Consider the following 20,433-nt stretch of genomic DNA (forward strand, 5'->3'; position numbering starts at 1 on the left):
AATTTCCAGGAGTGTAGATCCTCAAGGACAAACACTACGAAAATTGACCAGATTTGAGAGAACAAACAACACACAATGCCATCAGTTTCTGAACATGTGCTTGGCATATCCTCTTGTCATCTTTGTTCTCTTACTGCTTCAAACTACAGTATAACATGTAAGTCTGGTTTGGACACAGCACATCTATGCAAAATAAGTCAATATTCAGCCAGCCAGATTTAGGTTTTGTGTGTTCTCTAAAATGTTTCTTCATCTGTAAATCTACATCTGTACCCTGCAAGCAACATTATGATGTGTCGTTGAGGTTACTTTTTGTACTCTTTCCTGTTTCAGTCACAGACAGTGTGCAGGAAGAACAGTCATTTGCAAGCGTCCATGCCTGCTCAAATCCCGGTAATTTTACTTTCACGGTGTTCTTGTGGGATATACGAATGAGGAACCAATACATTTGTTGAGTCTTCTACGAACATAAGTTTTTGGAATTACAATACTAAGTCACACCATGATGCACAATGCCTCTCTTCTAGTGTCTACCACTCCATTATTGAGCATCCCCCCGTTGCTTTGCACTTACTGAACCAGCAACATGTCAACTCTTCTTTGGATGTTCCCTACTTGCTACATTAATCACAACTGGCAGTGGTCACAGTGATGGATGAGTAGTATTTGTGAATTGCTGAGTTTGAAATGGCTTCTCCACTGAGGAATGAACCTACTCCTCCCCCACCTATTATCAGTCTGGCCCTTGCCCCACCTGTAACAATACCTCGATTGAGAGAACATTAAAGTCACAGCTTTCCTTCTTTCCTTCCCTCCCTCCCTCTTTCTCTTCTTCTTGTTCTCCTCCTCCTCTCCTTCTTCATCATTTTCCTCCTGCTGAGTCGAGTGGTGGAATGGGTAATGCCCAAGACTGGTACTCAGTACGCCATGGGATTTAGGCTTTCACCAAGGGGTGTGTGAAGCAGTTAAGGTGAATACCAAGATGGTTCCTTTTAAAGTTGTTGTTGTTGTGGTCTTCAGTCCTGAGACTGGTTTGATGCAGCTCTCCATGCTACTCTATCCTGTGCAATCTTCTTCATCTCCCAGTACCTACTGCAGCCTACATCCTTCTGAATCTGCTTAGTGTATTCATCTCGTGGTCTACCTCTACGATTTTTACCCTCCATACTGCCCTCCAATGCTAAATTTGTGATCCCCTGATGCCTCAAAACATGTCCTACCAACTGATCCCTTCTTCTAGTCAAGTTGTGCCACAAACTTCTCTTCTCCCCAATCCTATTCAATACCTCCTCATTAGTTACGTGATCTACCCACCTTATCTTCAGCATTCTTCTGTAGCACCACATTTCGAAAGCTTCTATTCTCTTCTTGTCCAAACTAGTTATCGTCCATGTTTCACTTCCATACATGGCTACACTCCATACAAATACTTTCAGAAACGACTTCCTGACACTTAAATCTATACCCGATGTTAACAAATTTCTCTTCTTCAGAAACGATTTCCTTGCCATTGCCAGTCTACATTTTATATCCTCTCTACTTCGACCATCATCAGTTATTTTACTCCCTAAATAGCAAAACTCCTTTACTACTTTAAGTGTCTCATTTCCTAATCTAATTCCCTCAGCATCACCCGATTTAATTTGACTACATTCCATTATCCTCGTTTTGCTTTTGTTGATGTTCATCTTATAGCCTCCTTTCAAGACACTGTCCATTCCGTTCAACTGCTCTTCCAAGTCCTTTGCTGTCTCTGACAGAATTACAATGTCATCGGCGAACCTCAAAGTTTTTACTTCTTCTCCATGAATTTTAATACCTACTCCGAATTTTTCTTTTGTTTCCTTTACTGCTTGCTCAATATACAGATTGAATAACATCGGGGAGAGACTACAACCCTCTCTCACTCCTTTCCCAACCACTGCTTCCCTTTCATGCCCCTCGACTCTTATAACTGCCATCTGGTTTCTGTACAAATTGTAAATAGCCTTTCGCTCCCTGTATTTTACCCCTGCCACCTTCAGAATTTGAAAGAGAGTATTCCAATTAACATTGTCAAAAGCTTTCTCTAAGTCTACAAATGCTAGAAATGTAGGTTTGCCTTTTCTTAATCTTTCTTCTAAGATAAGTCGTAAGGTTAGTATTGCCTCACGTGTTCCAACATTTCTACGGAATCCAAACTGATCTTCCCCGAGGTCCGCTTCTACCAGTTTTTCCATTCGTCTGTAAAGAATTCGCGTTAGTATTTTACAGCTGTGACTTATTAAACTGATAGTTCGGTAATTTTCACATCTGTCAACACCTGCTTTCTTTGGGATTGGAATTATTATATTCTTCTTGAAGTCTGAGGGTATTTTGCCTGTCTCATACATCTTGCTCACCATATGGTAGAGTTTTGTCATGACTGGCTCTCCCAAGGCCATCAGTAGTTCTAATGGAATGTTGTCTACTCCAGGGGCCTTGTTTCGACTCAGGTCTTTCAGTGCTCTGTCAAACTCTTCACGCAGTATCTTATCTCCCATTTCGTCTTCGTCTACATCCTCTTCCATTTCCATAATATTGTCCTCAAGTACATCACCCTTGTATAAACCCTCTATATACTCCTTCCACCTTTCTGCCTTCCCTTCTTTGCTTAGAACTGGGTTGCCATCTGAGCTCTTGATATTCATACAAGTGGTTCTCTTCTCTTCAAAGGTCTCTTTAATTTTCCTGTAGGCAGTATCTATCTTACCCCTAGTGAGACAAGCCTCTATATCCTTACATTTGTCCTCTAGCCATCCCTGCTTAGCCATTTTGCACTTCCTGTCGATCTCATTTTTGAGACGTTTGTATTCCTTTTTGCCTGCTTCATTCACTGCATTTTTATATTTTCTTCTTTCATCAATTAAATTCAATATTTCTTCTGTTACCCAAGGATTTCTATTAGCCCTCGCCTTTTTACCTACGTGATCGTCTGCTGCCTTCACTACTTCATCCCTCAGAGCTACCCATTCTTCTTCTACTGTATTTCTTTCCCCCATTCCTGTCAATTGTTCCCTTATGCTCTCCCTGAAACTCTCTACAACCTCTGGTTCTTTCAGCTTATCTAGGTCCCATCTCCTTAAATTCCCACCTTTTTGCAGTTTCTTCAGTTTCAATCTGCAGTTCATAACCAATAGATTGTGGTCAGAATCCACATCTGCCCATGGAAATGTCTTACAATTTAAACCTGGTTCCTAAATTTCTGTCTTACCATTATATAATCTATCTGATACCTTTTAGTATCGCCAGGATTCTTCCAGGTATACAACCTTCTTTTATGATTCTTGAACCAAGTGTTAGCTATGATTAAGTTATGCTCTGTGCAAAATTCTACAAGGCGGCTTCCTCTTCCATTTCTTCCCCCAAATCCATATTCACCTACTATGTTTCCTTCTCTCCCTTTTCCTACTGACGAATTCCAGTCACCCATGACTATTAAATTTTCGTCTCCCTTCACCACCCGAATAATTTCTTCTATCTCGTCATACATTTCTCCAATTTCTTCATCATCTGCAGAGCTAGTTGGCATATAAACTTGTACTACTGTAGTAGGCATGGGCTTTGTGTCTATCTTGGCCACAATAATGCGTTCACTATGCTGCTTGTAGTAGGTAGCCCGCACTCCTATTTTTTTATTCATTATGAAACCTACTGCATTACCCCTATTTGATTTTGTATTTATAACCCTGTATTCACCTGACCAAAAGTCTTGTTCCTCCTGCCACCGAACTTCACTAATTCCCACTACATCTAACTTTAACCTATCCATTTCCCTTTTTAAATTTTCTAACCTACCTGCCCGATTAAGGGATCTGACATTCCACGCTCCGATCCGTAGAACGCCAGTTTTCTTTCTCCTGATAATGACGTCCCCTTGAGTAGTCCCCGCCCGGAGATCCGAATGGGGGACTATTTTACCTCCGGACTATTTTACCCAAGAGGACACCATCATCATTTAATCATACAGTAAAGCTGCATGTCCTCGGGAAAAATTACGGCTGTAGTTTCCCCTTGCCTTTTAAAGGGCAGAGCCAATTTCCTTCCCCAACTGTACTGGGCCCATATTTGTGAGGGCAGCAGTTGTAATCGCCATCCGGCCATCCAGAATGAAGTTTTCCATGCTCCCCCTAAAATGTAAGGCAAATGCTGGGATGTTTAGCAATCCTATCTGCTGGTCACCACAGTGTGAGGATTTTTGAGTGCAAAGCTGTTGGAAATGAGCTTTCTGCTTATCAACATCCTGGTTCCACCTATGTTTATTATCCACCATGATACCTATGAACCCTCATCCTGAGTAAGACCATTGATCTCTGTTTCTAGCTCCCATGCATGGAGTCCCGGGTTCGATTCCCAGCTGGGTCAGGGATTTTCACCTGCCTCGAGATGACTGGGTGTTTATGTTGTCCTCATCATTTCATCATCATTCATGCAAGTGGCGATATTGGACTGAGCAAAGGTTGGGAATTTGTACGGGCGCTGATAACCATGCAGTTGAGTGCCCCACATTCCAAACATCATCTATTTCTGGCACCTTTAAGACTTGTTTGTTACGAACTGCATTATAAGAGTGTTTGTAAGATTAAGGGTTAGGCTTCAGAATGAATTCACATTGCAGAAGTGTGTGCACTAATTTTTTAAACTGTGTGCTGGACTAGGACTCAAACCTGGGGCCTTTGCTTTTTGGAGTAAAGTCCTCTAGCAGTGCGACTCATTCATGGCTTTTTCTTTTGCCAGTACCTCTTTTCCGACCTTCCAAACTAGATAGTTCTGGATACAATGTGGGACTAGCACTCCCAGAAGGAAAGATAAGCAGAGAAGTGGTGTAACCGCAGCCTAGGCAAATGTTTCACTCCACTACAGAATTGGGAATGTTTCAGAAATCACTAAACAAAAGCCCTACAATTTAATGTGCAGTCAAACATCCAAACTGCAGTGCATCTTGGCAACACTGTGAATGTATTTCACAAATGTGTGGTAGTGAAGTTCTCATTGATGACTCGAGTACAGCCATTAAATTTGCAGTTCTGCTGAGTGCAGTAATGAGACGCTAAGAAGCTGTGTTACATCAAGTACATTTTAAATGGCAATGATGAAAATAACTTGTCCATAATAAGGTAAAACATTTTATCAAACAGTTAAAAATATGTGAACAAATTTTGTCTGAATATAAATCCTTATTTGCAATTATCTGTATATCAGTGGTCCTTTGTATCTGGGGGTTCTTTTGGCATTTGTTCTAACATGGAGGATACACTGTTATCAAAGTTGTTGACTGTGGCCCCTTGCTGTTCACAGACTTATATTTATGCCATCCTCGCCTCTCTTGATTTTACCAGTCATGTGGCACAAAACAGATGCCTGTTTAAATGAAGGATTCCAACTTGCAGTAGTCGTAGGAACTTTAGTTCACATTCTTGTCAGTTTCCAAATAATTTAAGGAGTAAGGATAACCACTTATCAAATAGTAGAAGTGCTGAGTTGTCATAAGGCACATAAATGAAGGAGAGAACTTCACTAGCCTTCATATGAATTCTCCTCCAGAGCTACACAGGGCATGCACATACACACATGCACACACTCACTATTTCATCCTCCACTTGCCTACTCCACCCAATACAGCCCTTCACCCCAGTCGAACTGTTATGTATGCATGGGCGTGGGGGGGGGGGGGGGGGGGGGGGGACGGAGGCTATATAGTTGTGAAGAATATGGCTGGAAGCTAGGGAAGTCCTCTCTTTCCTTTAGGTGCCTTTTAACAATTCAGTGATCTTTCACCCTTTTTGCTTGAATTATTTACATTCCCCCAGGACCTTCCTTAACCCGTTTTGTCAGTCTGGACTGGTAAGATGGTGCGGGGAGGGGAAGAAAGTATCTTGTACAAATGTGGCCAGCATAAAATTGTCATTGCTTTTATCCACTGCCCATTTGCAACTGAGTATATACTGAAGTAATTTTCAGAAATTAGTGGTAGATCAGCTATCAATATTCTAATATGTGCTCTGTTTGAACTAAACAGATCTCTTTCCTGTAATGTTTGCAGTAAAATGAAAGTTCAAAAAAAGAACTTGAGGTAATTGGACACCGAGTGTGAGCAAAGACTGGCCTCTATTTGCCCAGAAATTAAAAATAAAATGTAAGTTTTATACATATTGCTGAACGTCTGGCCTGTTTCATCACCAGTAACTGGTTTTTCCTTCGTTTTGCCTCTGCAATCACTTTTCCAAACATTTGATAATTCATGTTGATTGCAGTGAAGAGGCGATTCTGCTGTGTTGTTGACACTGTATTCCATCAGTCGGCTCTTACTCTTTGCCAGAGGCAGTACGCACAATGTGAGCGCTGTCAAGAGCACAAGAATCGCTACGAGGCAGCTGGTATTGACTCCTTTCCACCCAGTGCTGAACTTAGCAGATGATATTGTCTGTGGAATCAGTGTATATTAGAGTCTTGTAATTTTTGCTCCAGAGGTTGCGGTTTCATCTTTACAAAACTGTGTAAGCAGTCATTACCTCTGTGTATCAACTTTGCTCCTGCAGCACAGATATTTGGTTGCTTTGAATGCTGCCTGTAGTGTTTGTGGGCAGTGGGTGCTCCCAGCCCTCCACCCCCAACATTCTTGCAGACTGCCATTCATAGAGGGCAGTTCATCATTTCCACAACCACAAAAGACTGACTTAATTCTTTCTCTTTCTATTCCCAATGCCAGTCACCATATTTCAAACTTTTTAGGTATATTTTAATTGTCTGACTGCTTGATAACTTTTTAAAATAAAGTACATAATAACTTCATGGCAGATTAAAACTGTGTGCCGGACCGAGACTCGAACTCGGGACCTTTGCCTTTCGCGGGCAAGTGCTCTAGCAACTGAGCCAGCCAAGCACGACTCACGCCCCGTCATCACAGCTTTAATTCTGCCAGTACCTCGTCTCCTACCTTCCAAACTTCACAGAAGCTCTCCTGCGAACCTTGCAGAACTAGCACTCCTGGAAGAAAGGATATTGCGGAGACATGGATTAGCCACAGCCTGGGGGTTGTTTCTAGAGTTAAATTTTCACTCTGCAGCAGAGTGTGCGCTGATATGAAACTTCCTGGCAGATTAAAACTGTATGCCAGACAAAGACTCGAACTCGGGACCTTCGCCTTTCGCAGGCAAGCTCCGAGTTCGAGCCTCGGTCCGGCACACAATTTTAATCTGCCAGGGAGTTTCATATCAGCTCACACTCCGCTGTAGAGTGAAAATTTCATTCTACATAATATTGTTTGACAACATTTTCAGTGCTTTTGATCTACTATTGCAGCATGCTAAACTCCTCTTCCTCCAATCCCACTGTGACGTTTCCATCAGAAATTACACATACTTTTCCAAGCATCATCATTTAAAGTTACTGCATTAAGCAAGTCAGCTTCAGCAGGAGCAAGTGAGTCAATTCAAAGTCATGCACAGGCCTAGCTACTTCTGCCTGTGCAATGGTAGGCAGCAGTGGCTGGGACGGATATGTGTGTTAAGAGAAGCGAGCACTGATCATAAAGCACGCAGCAGCCTCGGCATCTGAACAGCTAATAACATAAATGTAACTGTATTTAAAAAATTCACAATTTAGAAATACAATGAAGTGACAAAAGTCATAGGATACCTCCTAATATCATTTCACGTCTCCTTTTGCTCATTGTAGTGCAGCAACTCGACGTGGCATGGGCTCGACAAGTTGTTGGAAATACTCTGCAGAAATAACAAACAGACCCGAACTTTTCGACTCTATAAGCGCAGAACAGGGAATTAGTGATCATAAGGCCGTTGCAGCATCCCTGAATATGGAAGTAAATAGCAATATAAAAAAGGGAGGAAGGTTTATCTGTTTAGCAAGAGTAATAGAAGGCAGATTTCAGACTACCGAACAGATGAAAACGAAAATTTCTGTTCTGACACTGAAAATGTTGAGTGTTTATGGAAAAAGTTTAAGGCAATCGTAAAATGCGTTTCAGACAGGTACGTGCCAAGTAAAACTGTGAGGGATGGGAAAAACCCACCGTGGTTCAACAACAAAGTTAGGAAACTACTGCGAAAGCAAAGGGAGCTTCACTGCAAGTTTAAACGCAGCCAAAACCTCTCATACAAACAGAAGCTAACCGATGTCAAAGTTAGCGTAAGGAGGGCTATGCGTGAAGCATTCAGTGAATTCGAAAGTAAAATTCTATGTACTGACTTGACAGAAAATCCTAGGAGGTTCTAGTCTTACGTTAAATCAGTAAGTGGCTCGACACAGCTTATCCAGACACTCCGGGATGACGATGGCATTGGAACAGAGGATGACACGCGTAAAGCTGAAATACTAAACACCTTTTTCCAAAGCTGTTTCACAGAGGAAGACCGCACTGCAGTTCCTTCTCTAAATCCTAGCACAGACGAAAAAATGGCTGACATCGAAATAAGTGTCCAAGGAATAGAAAAGCAACTGAAATCACTCAACAGGGGAAAGTCCACTGCACCTGACAGGATACCAATTCGATTCTACACAGAGTACACGAAAGAGCTTGCCCCCCTTCTAATAGTTGTGTACCGCAAGTCTCTGGAGGAATGGAAGGTTCCAAATGATTGGAAAAAAGCACAGGTAGTCCCAGTCTTCAAGAAGGGTCGTCGAGCAGATACGCAAAACTATAGACCTATATCTCTGACATCGATCTATTGTAGAATTTTAGAACATGTCTTTTTGCTCGCGTATCATATCGTTTCTGGAAACCCAGAATCTACTCTGTAGTGAGACCCAACTCGCTTTATTTGTTCATGAGACCCAGAAAATATTAGATACCGGCTCCCAGGTAGATGCCATTTTCCTTGACTTCTAGAAGGCGTTTGATACAGTTCCGCACTGTCGCTTGATAAACAAAATAAGAGCCTAAGAAATATCAGACCAGCTGTGTGGCTGGATTGAAGAGTTTTTAGCAAACAGAACACAGCATGTTGTTCTCAATGGAGAGACGTCTACAGACGTTAAAGTAACTTCTGGAGTGCCACAGGGGAGTGTTATGGGACCATTGCTTTTCACAATATATATAAATGACCTAGTAGATAGTGTCGGAAGTTCCATGCGGCTTTTCGCGGATGATGCTGTAGTATACAGAGAAGTTGCAGCATTAGAAAATTGTAGCGAAATGCAGGAAGATCTGCAGTGGATAGGCACTTGGTGCAGGGAGTGGCAATTGACCCTTAACATAGACAAATGTAATGTATCGCAAATACGTAGAAAGAAGGATCCTTTATTGTATGATATATGACAGCGGAACAAACACTGGTAGCAGTTACTTCTGTAAAATATCTGGGAGTATGCGTGTGGAACGATTTGAAGCGGAATTATCATATAAAATTAATTGTTGGTAAGGTGGGTGGCAGGTTGAGATTCATTGGGAGAGTCCTTAGAAAATGTAGTCCATCAACAAAGGAGGTGGCTTACAAAACACTCGTTCGACCTATACTTGAGTATTGTTCATCAGTGTGGGATCCGTACCAGATCAGGTTGACGGAGGAGATAGAGAAGATCCAAAGAAGAGCGGCGCGTTTCGTCACAGGGTTATTTGGTAACCGTGATAGCGTTACGGAGATGTTTAGCAAACTCGAGTGGCAGACTCTGCAAGAGAGGCGCTCTGCATCGCGGTGTAGCTTGCTGTCCAGGTTTTGAGAGGGTGCGATTCTGGACGAGGTATCGAATATATTGCTTCCCCCTACTTATACCTCCCAAGGAGATCACGAATGTAAAATTAGAGAGATTTGAGCGCGCACGGAGGCTTTCCGGCAGTCGTTCTCCCCGCGAACCATACGCGACTGGAACAGGAAAGGGAGGTAATGACAGTGGCACATAAAGTGCCCTCCGCCACACACCGTTGGATGGCTTGCAGAGTATAAATGTAGATGTAGATGTAGAATATTGAACTATGCTGCCTCTATACCCATCTATAATTGTGAAACAGTTGCCGGTGCAGGATTCTGTCCACAAACTAACTTCTCAATTATGTCCTATAAATGTTCAATGGGATTCATGTCAGGTGATCTGGGTGGCCAAATCATTCATTGAAATTGTCCAGAACATTCTTCAAACCAATTGCAAACAACTGTGGCCCGGTGATGTGGCGCATTGCCTTCCATAAAAATTCTGTCGTCGTTTGGAAATGTGAAGTCCACGAATGGCTGCAAATGGTCTCCAAATGGCCAAACATAACCATTTCCACTCAATGACCAGCTCAATTGGAGAAGAGGACCCAGTCCATACCACGTAATCACATCCCATACAATTATGGAGGCACCCCCAGCTCACACAATGCCTCGTTGACAACTCGGATCCACAGCTTCATGGCGTCTGCACCACACACAAACCCTCATAGCTACTGGAATTGGGACTTATCTAACCAGCCTGTGGTTTTCCAGTCATCTAAGGTCCAACCGATATGACCACTAGACCAGGAGAGGTGTTGCAGGAAATGTCGTGCTGTTAGCAATGACACCCACATCAGTCGCCTGCTCCCATAGCCCATTAACAAATTTAGCTGCACTATCATAAAGGATACATTTGTCATACCATCGAAATTGATTTCTGTGGTTACTTCACACAGTGTTGCTTGTCTGTTATCACTGACAACTGTACGCAAACACCGCTTTCCTCAGTTGTTAAGTGAAGGCCATCAGCTACTGAGTTGTCCGTGGTGGCAGGTAATGTCTGAAATATAGTATCCTCAGCACACTCCTGACAATACGAATCTCAAAATGCTGAATTCCCTAATGATTTCTGAAATGAAATGTCCCTTGCCTCTAGCTCCAATGACCATCCTGCCTTCAAAGCCACAATCATATCAGAAACCTTTTCAAATGAATCACCCGTATAGAAATGACAACTCCGTCAATGCGCTGCCCTTGTCTACCTTGTGTATGCAATACTACACCTGTATATGTGTGTAACACTATACTATTACTGTTGTCATCTCACGGTATATTAATAAGTTCAGTTATTGCTAATCTGTGTTGCTATCATTTGCTGCTGTGTTGCCTAACCCTATTTGGCCATGTGATGAGGCTGTGTAACCACTGTAAGCATTTGATATGAAGGGAGCACACAGATGTGCTGTGTAAAAAGTTGATCACAAGATATCTCTCGTAAGCAAAATGGAAAAAGGTGATGATGCTGAAGTTCTCAGAATAAAGTACTATGGACTTTCACTGCCACATTTCACAAAATGTATTATGTACATATTAAAATAAATAGAGTATCAATTAAAGAAGGAAGCAGCACCAAATTTTAGGAATTATTACAGAGAAGCTTTTCAGAGGAGGAGAGCAGAGAGATGTCCTGTGTGAAATGATGAACAGACAGTTGTACCTCAGATGCTAAATGGTGAACACTTATTCCCACATATGTCTAAATAAGTCTGAATCAATGCCATGTAGCATTTCAAACCAAATAGAGTGAGAGATGTAATGTACATCTACATACACTGCCTGACAAACTGAAGTAAGAACCCAGATGACATAGTCGGATGTCGTTCTAAAGGTGCGTTTACACTGTGATTTGTATCGGCACATGTATGAGATACATGTATATGGGACTTTGCGACATGTATCGCGACTTGTATGAGTTGACAAGTATCAATCTCATACATGTATGAGCGTGCGTTTACACTGGCTGATATGTATCACTGTGCGATAGCTTCCGACGACGATTTGGAAGATTTCACATTTTTATGTGCTGATACACTTGCTCTTTTGGAAGATGATAGGAAGAAAAGGCGGAGGAAGCGTAGATGGTGGCACAGAGAGTTTCTCGCGAATTAACGATAGAAGATGGCGCATATTTTAGAAATAATGTTAGGATGAGTATGGAGGATTTCCGCGGTTTGTTATCGCTTGTGGCTCCTCTTGTGTCCAAAACCAACACAAACTTTCGGGAAGCGATTCCACCAGAGGATCAGTTGGCAGTAACACTCCGTTTTTTAGCCACTGGGGATTCCTCGTAAAACGAAGATTTCATGACAAAACATTTGCATTGTCGCGCGATTGCTAATGCCAACGTCTCACACACGATTGTCGGCATCCGTTGTCAACATTATCACGCGAGGCCGCCGGAAAAATAGCAAAACATTGATATACGTGTCAGATGCATGAAAAAATTATATAATGTATTACATACTCTGATGTATATATAAAACTTTTACCTTCACTTCTTGGGATAAAACTTGCACAATGGCCTCGCAAACACGAAGAATAATGTTGCATATGGCACTTTCTGATATTCTATGCAGATACATTAACGTCGAAACGACAGTCGGCACCTTCAAAACTCAAACAGCCGCCAAAGAGCCTGGTACTACGCATGCGCTAATCGTCGAAATAAGCGGCAGTCGACAAGACGACAGGAAATGATAGTACTGCTCATGCACGAGTTCTTCAAATGTCGCTCATACATGTCGCGTATATGGCCAAAAAGCGATGTACAAAATGTATACGTGACATGTATGAGCTCGAGGGTCCGCATACAACTTCCGTGAATTTTTGTATGAGGTGATGTATTGTGACATGTCGGATTGACATGTCGCTCATACATGTCGCGATACATGTATCCCAGTGTAAACGTACCTTAAAGGTGCGTTTACACTGCGATTTGTATCGGCACATGTATGAGATACATGTATATGCGACTTTGCGACATGTATCGCGACTTGTATGAGTTGACAAGTATCAACCTCATACATGTATGAGCGTGCGTTTACGCTGGTTGATATGTATCACTGTGCGATAGCTTCCAACGACGATTTGGAAGTTTTCACATTTTTATGTGCTAATACACTTGCTCTTTTGGAAGATTAGGAAGAAAAGGCGGAGGAAGCGTTTATGGTGGCACAGAGAGTTTCTCGCGAATTAACGCTAGAGGATGGCGCATATTTTAGAAACTATGTTAGGATGAGTATGGAGGATTTCTGCGGTTTGTTATCACTTGTGGCTCCTCTTGTGTCCAAAACCAACACAAACTTTCGGGAAGCGGTTCCACCAGAGGATCAGTTGGCAGTAACACTCCGTTTTTTAGCCACTGGGGATTCCTCGTAAAACGAAGATTTCATGACAAAACATTTGCATTGTCGCGCGATTGCTAATGCCAACGTCTCACACACGATTGTCGGCATCCGTTGTCAACATTATCACGCGAGGCCGCCGGAATAACAGCAAAACATTGATATACGTGCCAGATGCATGAAAAAATTATATAATGTATTACATACTCTGATATATATAAAACTTTTACCTTCACTTCTTGGGATAAAACTTGCACAATGGCCTCGCAAACACGAAGAATAATGATGCATATGGCACTTTTTGATATTCTATGCAGATACATTAACGTCGAAACGACAGTCGGCACCTTCAAAACTCAAACAGCCGCCAAAGAGCCCGGTACTACGCATGCGCTAATCGCCGAAATAAGCGGCAGTCGACAAGATGACAGGAAATGATAGTACTGCGCATGCGCGAGTTCTTCAAATGTCGTTCATACATGTCGCGTATATGGCCAAAAAGCGATATACAAAATGTATACGCGACATGTATGAGCTCGAGGATCCGCATACAAGTTCCGTGAATTTTTGTATGAGGTGATGTATCGCGACATGTCAAACTGACATGTCGCTCATACATGTTGCGATACATGTATCCCAGTGTAAACGTACCTTTACGATGTAGAACACACTACGAGCAGGCATGTAACTGATTAGAGTTGCCATTCTCCTTGACAGGTAGACAGCACCCAGAGTGCATTAATGCTGTTTGTGTTTAGTGATGTTACCGTGCCTGGTAGGCATATAAGTGGGGTGAACATTGTAAGGTGTTGAGTGATCACTGTGGAGTACACGGAGAGGCCATGTACTCATCTGGGACAGTGTAATCAGCACCTGACACAGTCTGAAAGGGGACTCATTGTGAGTCTTTATTTGGCTGGTTCGTTAACCAGACCTCTTGGGCATTCGTATGTGACAGTGGCCCCATGTTGGACTGTACGCGAATGTGAGGGCAGGCATACTCGTCGACTAAATTCTCAGGTCGGCCGAGTCTGACCACCACAAGAATGGATATCTGTTTTGTGCACCACACACATTGTAACCCCTTCACATCCGCACCTGACATCCGAGGATAAGTAATGGTTCTCTACAACATCCTGTGTCATCTTACACAGACTAGTGGCAGCCAAACTAGGAAATTACTATGCCATATGTAAGCTGCTGTTAACACAAACAGCTGCGTTTGGAGTGATGTTGTGCCTGGGAAGCATGGCTCACTGATGGATGGTGTCTGCATCTACATACATACTCTGAAAGCCACCATGTGGTGTGTGGTGGAGGGTACCCTGTACCGCCACTAGTCCTTTCCTTTCTTCGCAGACAGAACAAAGAAAAACGAATGTCTATACGCTTCTGTACGAGCCTTAATTTCTTATATCTTATCTTTGTGGTCCTTATGTGAAATGTGCATAGGCAGTAGTAGAACTGTTCTGCAATCAGCTTCAAATGCCAGTTCTCTAAGCGTTCGCAATAGTGTTCCTCAAAAAGAATGTCGCTTCCCCTCCAGGGTTCCCATTTGAGTTCTCGAAGCATCTCAGTAACACTCGAGTGCTGTTCGAACCTACTGGTAACAAATATAGCATCCTGCCTCTGTGAATTGCTTTGATTTCTTCCTTCAGTCCAACGTGGTGGAGAGCAATACTCAGGACTGGGTCGCACTGGTGCCCTAGATGAGCCACACTTCCGTAATATTCTCCCAATAAACCTAAGTCAACCATTTTCCTTCCCCACCACAATCCCCACATGCTCGTTCCACTTTATATCACTTTGCAATGTCACACCAAGATATTTAAATGATGTAACTGTGTCAAGCAGGACATTACTAATGCTGTATTACAAAATTACGGGTTTGTTTCTCCTACTCACCTGCATTAACTTACATTTTTCTACATTTTGAGCCAGCTGCCATTCATCACAACAACTAGGAATTTTGTCTAAGTCATCTTGTATCCTCCCACAGTCACTCAAAGATGACAACATCCTGTATACCACAACATTATGAGCAAAAGAGTGCAAATTGCTCCCCGTCATGTCTGACAGATCATTTATGAATATAGAAAATAACAGCAGTCCTATCACACTTCCCTGGGGCACTCATAACAGTACCCTTGTTTCTGTTGAACACTCCCCAATAAGGACAGCATACTGTGTTCTATTACTTATATTGTCTTCAAGCCATTACACATCTGGGAACCAATTCCACAAACTCATACCTTCTTTAACAGTCTGCAGTGGGACACTGTGTCAAATGCTTTTCAGAAATCTAGAAATATCGAATCTGTCTGCACCCTTCATTTATAGTTTGCAAGCTGAGTTTCACATGAGTAACACTTTCTAAAATCGTGCTGATTTGTGACATAAGCTTTTCAGCTTCTAGGAAATTTATTATATCCAAAATCTGAATATGCTATAGAATTCTGCAGCAAACCGATCCTAAGGATACTTGTCTTTAATTTTGCAGTTTGGTTCTTTTACCTTTTTTATACACTATGTGATCAAAAGTATCCGAACACCCTCAAAAACATACATTTTTCAAATTAGGTGCATTGTGCAGCCACCTACTGCCAGGTACTCCATATCAGTGACCTCAGTAGTCATTAGACATTGTAAGAGAGCAGAATGGGGCACTCTGTGGAACTCACAAACTTCAAAAGTGGTCAGGTGATTGGGTGTCACTTGTGTCATACGTCTGTACATGAGATTCCACACTACCAAACATCCCTTAGTCCACTGTTTCTGATCTGATAGCAAAGTGGAAATGTGAAAGAATACATACAGCACAAACGCTTACAGGCCAACCTCGTCTGTTGACTGACAGGGACTGCCGACAGTTGAAGAGGGCCATAATGTGTAACAGGCAGACCACCACACAGAATTCCAAACTGCATCAGGATCCACTGCAAGTACTATGACAGTTAGGCAGGAGGTGATAAAACTTGGATTTCATGGTCGAGCGGCTGCTCGTAAGCCACACATCATGCCGGTAAATGCCAAATGATACCTCGCTTGGTGTAAGGAGCGTAAACATTGGACAACTGAACAGTGGAAAAACATTGTGTGGAGTGACGAATCATGGTACACAATGTGGCGATCCGATGGCAGGGTGCGGGTATGGCAAATGTCCAGTGAACGTCATCTGCCAGTGTGTGTAGGGCCAACAGTAAAGTTCGGAGGTGGTGGTGTTATGGTGTGGTCGTGTTTTTCATGGAGGAGGCTTGCACTCCTTGCTGTTTTGTGTGGCACTATCACAGCACAGGCCTACATTGATGTTTTAAGAGCAATTTGGGGATGGCAACTGCATCTTTCAGCACAACTGAACACCTGTTCATAATATACAGTCTGTGGCAGAATGGTTACACGACAATAACATCCATGTAATAGACTGTCCTGCACAGAGTCCTGACCTGAATCCTATAGAACACCTTTGGGATGTTTCGGAATGCCGACTTTGTGGCATGCCTCACCGACCGTCATCGATTCCTCTCCTCAGTGCAGCACTCCGTAAAGAATTGGCTGCCATTCCCCAAGAAACCTTCCAGCACCTGATGGAACATATGCCTGCAAGAATGGGAGCTATCATCAAGGCTAAGGGTGGGCCAACACCATATTCAATTCCAGCGTTATCAATGGAGGGTGCCACGAACTTTTAAGTCATTTTCAGTCAGGTATCCAGATACTTTTGATCACATAGTGTAGACAGGAGTCACCTAGACTTCCTTCTAGTTTGTTAGGTCTCTGCTGAGGGCAAGAGATTTACGATGAATGCGAGGTAAGGGGACAATGCCATATGGTACTTTTTGTAAAACTGCCCTATGTTCAGCAATGAATTGTGGTTCTAAAGTACCCTGGATAACCATTGTGTGAATATGTCAACAACCTGGGGAGTGGTCCTGTTCTTCCAATGTTTTGGGGAGAGACAGCAGTGTTAGTCCTGGCCACATGATGTGGTGAGCCACTGGATATGACTTCAGGTTACGGCTGGTAGTGGCTGAGGGAACTCTGATGCCACAGCATTACGTGACAGGCACCTTACTTTCTCGTGTGTTACCTCTCATGCGACACTACTGTCGGGCCATTTTTCAACAGGGCAATGCTCATCCCCATGTGGCACGTGTGTATGAACTATCTGTGTGATGCTGAGGTACTATCATACCTATGTAGGGCCAGCTCGGATATCATCTCTGACCCACTGCCCGTAGCCAGGATATCGAGGACCAGTTACAGCATTTGTGGGCTAGCTTGGCTCTGGAGAGGATACAATGGCTTTACAACAACCTTTCCACCGAATCAGTGCATGCATTCAGGTCAGAGGAGGTGCAATATTCTACTGATAGGTGGCTCATACTGCCAAATTCTTTGTAAATTATTCGACTTGATAAGCACTGAAATAACACCACATACCCTCTCAACTGGGAAGTTTCATTTCAGTTCCTCCTATTCTTTCAAATGCTATGCTATAATGTCAGGTGGTGGACCACTGAATCGATTGCAATCAAACTTGGAACACATATCATGTCTGTTCATAAAACACAGCCTGTGGCAGAATGGTTACACGACAGTAACAAGCGAGCACTGTGTGAGTAGGAACCAGCAACATTCCATAGTAATGAGGGTGGGTGTTAAAACAGGATGATGAAGTGAAACTGAAGAATGACTTGAGAAATTTCAACCACTCTTTGTACGAGTGGCGTTTGAAAAGTCATGCAAAAATAAAAATTACTTACACGTTTGGGGTAAACCTTTTTTATTTTTCAACATAGTCTCCTTTTAGACTTATACACTTCATCCAATACTGTTCTAATTTGTTGATCACTTCTGAATAATAGGAATTGTCCAAGTCTGCAAAATAGCTATAAGTTGCTGCAATCACCTCCTCATTTGAATAAAATCTTTGTCCTGCCAGCCATTTCTTCAAATTGGGGAACAAACAGTAGTCCGAGGGAGCCAAATCTGCAGAATAGGGGGATGTGAAATGAGTTAGCACCCTGTTTCCATTAATTTTGCGACCACAATGCACAGGTGTGTGCTGGTGCATTGTTGTCATGGAAAAGGACTTTTCTGCAGTGTTTTTCTTGCAGCTCAGTTTTCAAACGGTCCAATAACGATAAATAATATGCACCTGTAATAGTTTTACCATTTTCCAGATACTTGATGAGGATTATCCACTGCAAATCCCAAAAGGCAGTCGCCATAACCTTTCCAGCTGAAAGACTGGCTTTCACCTTTTTTGGTGCAGATTCTGCCTTGGTAACCCATTTTTTAGATTGTTCCTTGGGGTCAGGAGTATAGTAATGTATCCATGTTTCATCCACAGTGATGAAACGACACTTAAAGTCCTGCAGATTCTTCCTGAACAGCTGCAAACCATCCCTGCAACACTTCACACAATTCCGTTTTTGGTCACACATGAGCTGTTGTGGGATCCATCTTGCAGACAGCTTTCTCATGTTCAAATGTTTATGCAAAATATTATGTACCCATTCATTCGAGATGCCAACAGCACTAGCAATCTCACGCACCTTAACTCTTCTGTCATCCACGACCATATCATATCGTGGATTTTATCAATGATTTCTGGAGTCATAAGCTCCACAGGTGTCCAGAACATTCAGCATCACTTGTGTCCATATTGTCACTCCAAAAATTTTGAAACCACTTATAAACTGTTCCAATCAAAGGTGCAGAGTCACTGTAATGTTTATCAAGCTTCTCTTTAGTCCCCTGAGGCGTTTTGCCTTTCATAAGGTAATGTTTAATCACCACACAAAATTCTTTTTCGTCCATTTTTTGACAAACACTCGCCTTTCTTGATTCACATGAATGCCAAACACAAAGAAATAGACCAATATGGCTGAAACTTGGTGTGCGTTCTTTCCAAAGATGCTACTAACTGAACATGGCCTCGATATGTGCTGGTGGTGCCATCTCTCGGACTCTGCACAGACTTTTCAAATGTCCCTCGTATACAGGGCGAATCACATAAAACTTGCACCAAAAATACTGTCGAAATGGAAAGTGTTATTGATGTGCGGTTTTCACAGAATGGATTTATAGCCAAGGGCTTGTATTGTCAGCCAATAAACAGATTGTAATAGTACTTAGAAAGTGTATGATTTGTGCAAACATACACTTTATCAAATGGAACAGTGCCTACTAACACTAACAGACTAAAAGTATGAGTTGACAAGTATCAACCTTATACATGTATGAGCATGCGTTTACACTGGTTGATATGTTTCTCTGTGCGATAGCTTTCGACGACGATTTGGAAGATTACACATTTTTATGTGCTGGTACACTTGCTCTTTTAGAAAATGATAGGAAGAAAAGGCGGAGGAAGCGTAGATGGTGGCAGAGAGTTTCTCGCGAATTAACGCTAAAGGATGGCGCATATATTTTAGAAATTATGTTAGGATGAGTATGGAGGATTTACGCGGTTTGTTATCACTTGTGGCTCCTCTTGTGTCCAAAACCAACACAAACTTTCGGGAAGCAATTCCACCAGAGGATCAGTTGGCAGTAACCCTCCGTTTTTTGGCCACTGGGGATTCCTCTTGAAACGAAGATTTCATTACAAAACATTTGCATTGTTGCGCGATTGCTAATGCCAACGTCTCACACACGATTGTCGGCATCCGTTGTCAACATTATCACGCGAGGCCGCCGGATTAATAGCAAAAAATTTATATACGTGCCAGATGCATGAAAAAATTATATAATGTATTACATACTCTGATATATATAAAACTTTTACCTTCACTTCTTGGAATAAAACTTGCACGAAGAATAATGTTGCATATGGCACTTTTTGATGTTCTATGCACATACATTAACGTCGAAACGATAGTCGGCACCTCCAAAACTCAAACAGCCGCCAAAGAGCCTGGTACTACGCATGCGCTAATCGTCAAAATAAGCGGCAGGCGACAAGACGACAGGAAATGATAGTACTGCGCATGCGCTAGTTCTTCAAATGTCGCTCATACATGTCGCGCATATGGCCAAAAAGCGATACACAAAATGTATACGCGACATGTATGAGCTCGAGGTTCCGCATACAAGTTCCGTGAATTTTTGTATGAGGTGATGTATCGCGACATGTCAAATTGACATGTCGCTCATACATGTTGCAATACATGTATCCCAGTGTAAACGTACCTTAAAGGTGCGTTTACACTGCGATTTGTATCGGCACATGTATGAGATACATGTATACGCGACTTTGCGACATGTATCGCGACTTGTATGAGTTGACAAGTATCAACCTCATACATGTATGAGCGTGCGTTTACGCTGGTTGATATGTATCACTGTGCGATAGC

This window comes from Schistocerca serialis, chromosome 11, assembly GCF_023864345.2.
Source record: "Schistocerca serialis cubense isolate TAMUIC-IGC-003099 chromosome 11, iqSchSeri2.2, whole genome shotgun sequence".
Lineage (NCBI taxonomy): Eukaryota > Metazoa > Arthropoda > Insecta > Orthoptera > Acrididae > Schistocerca > Schistocerca serialis.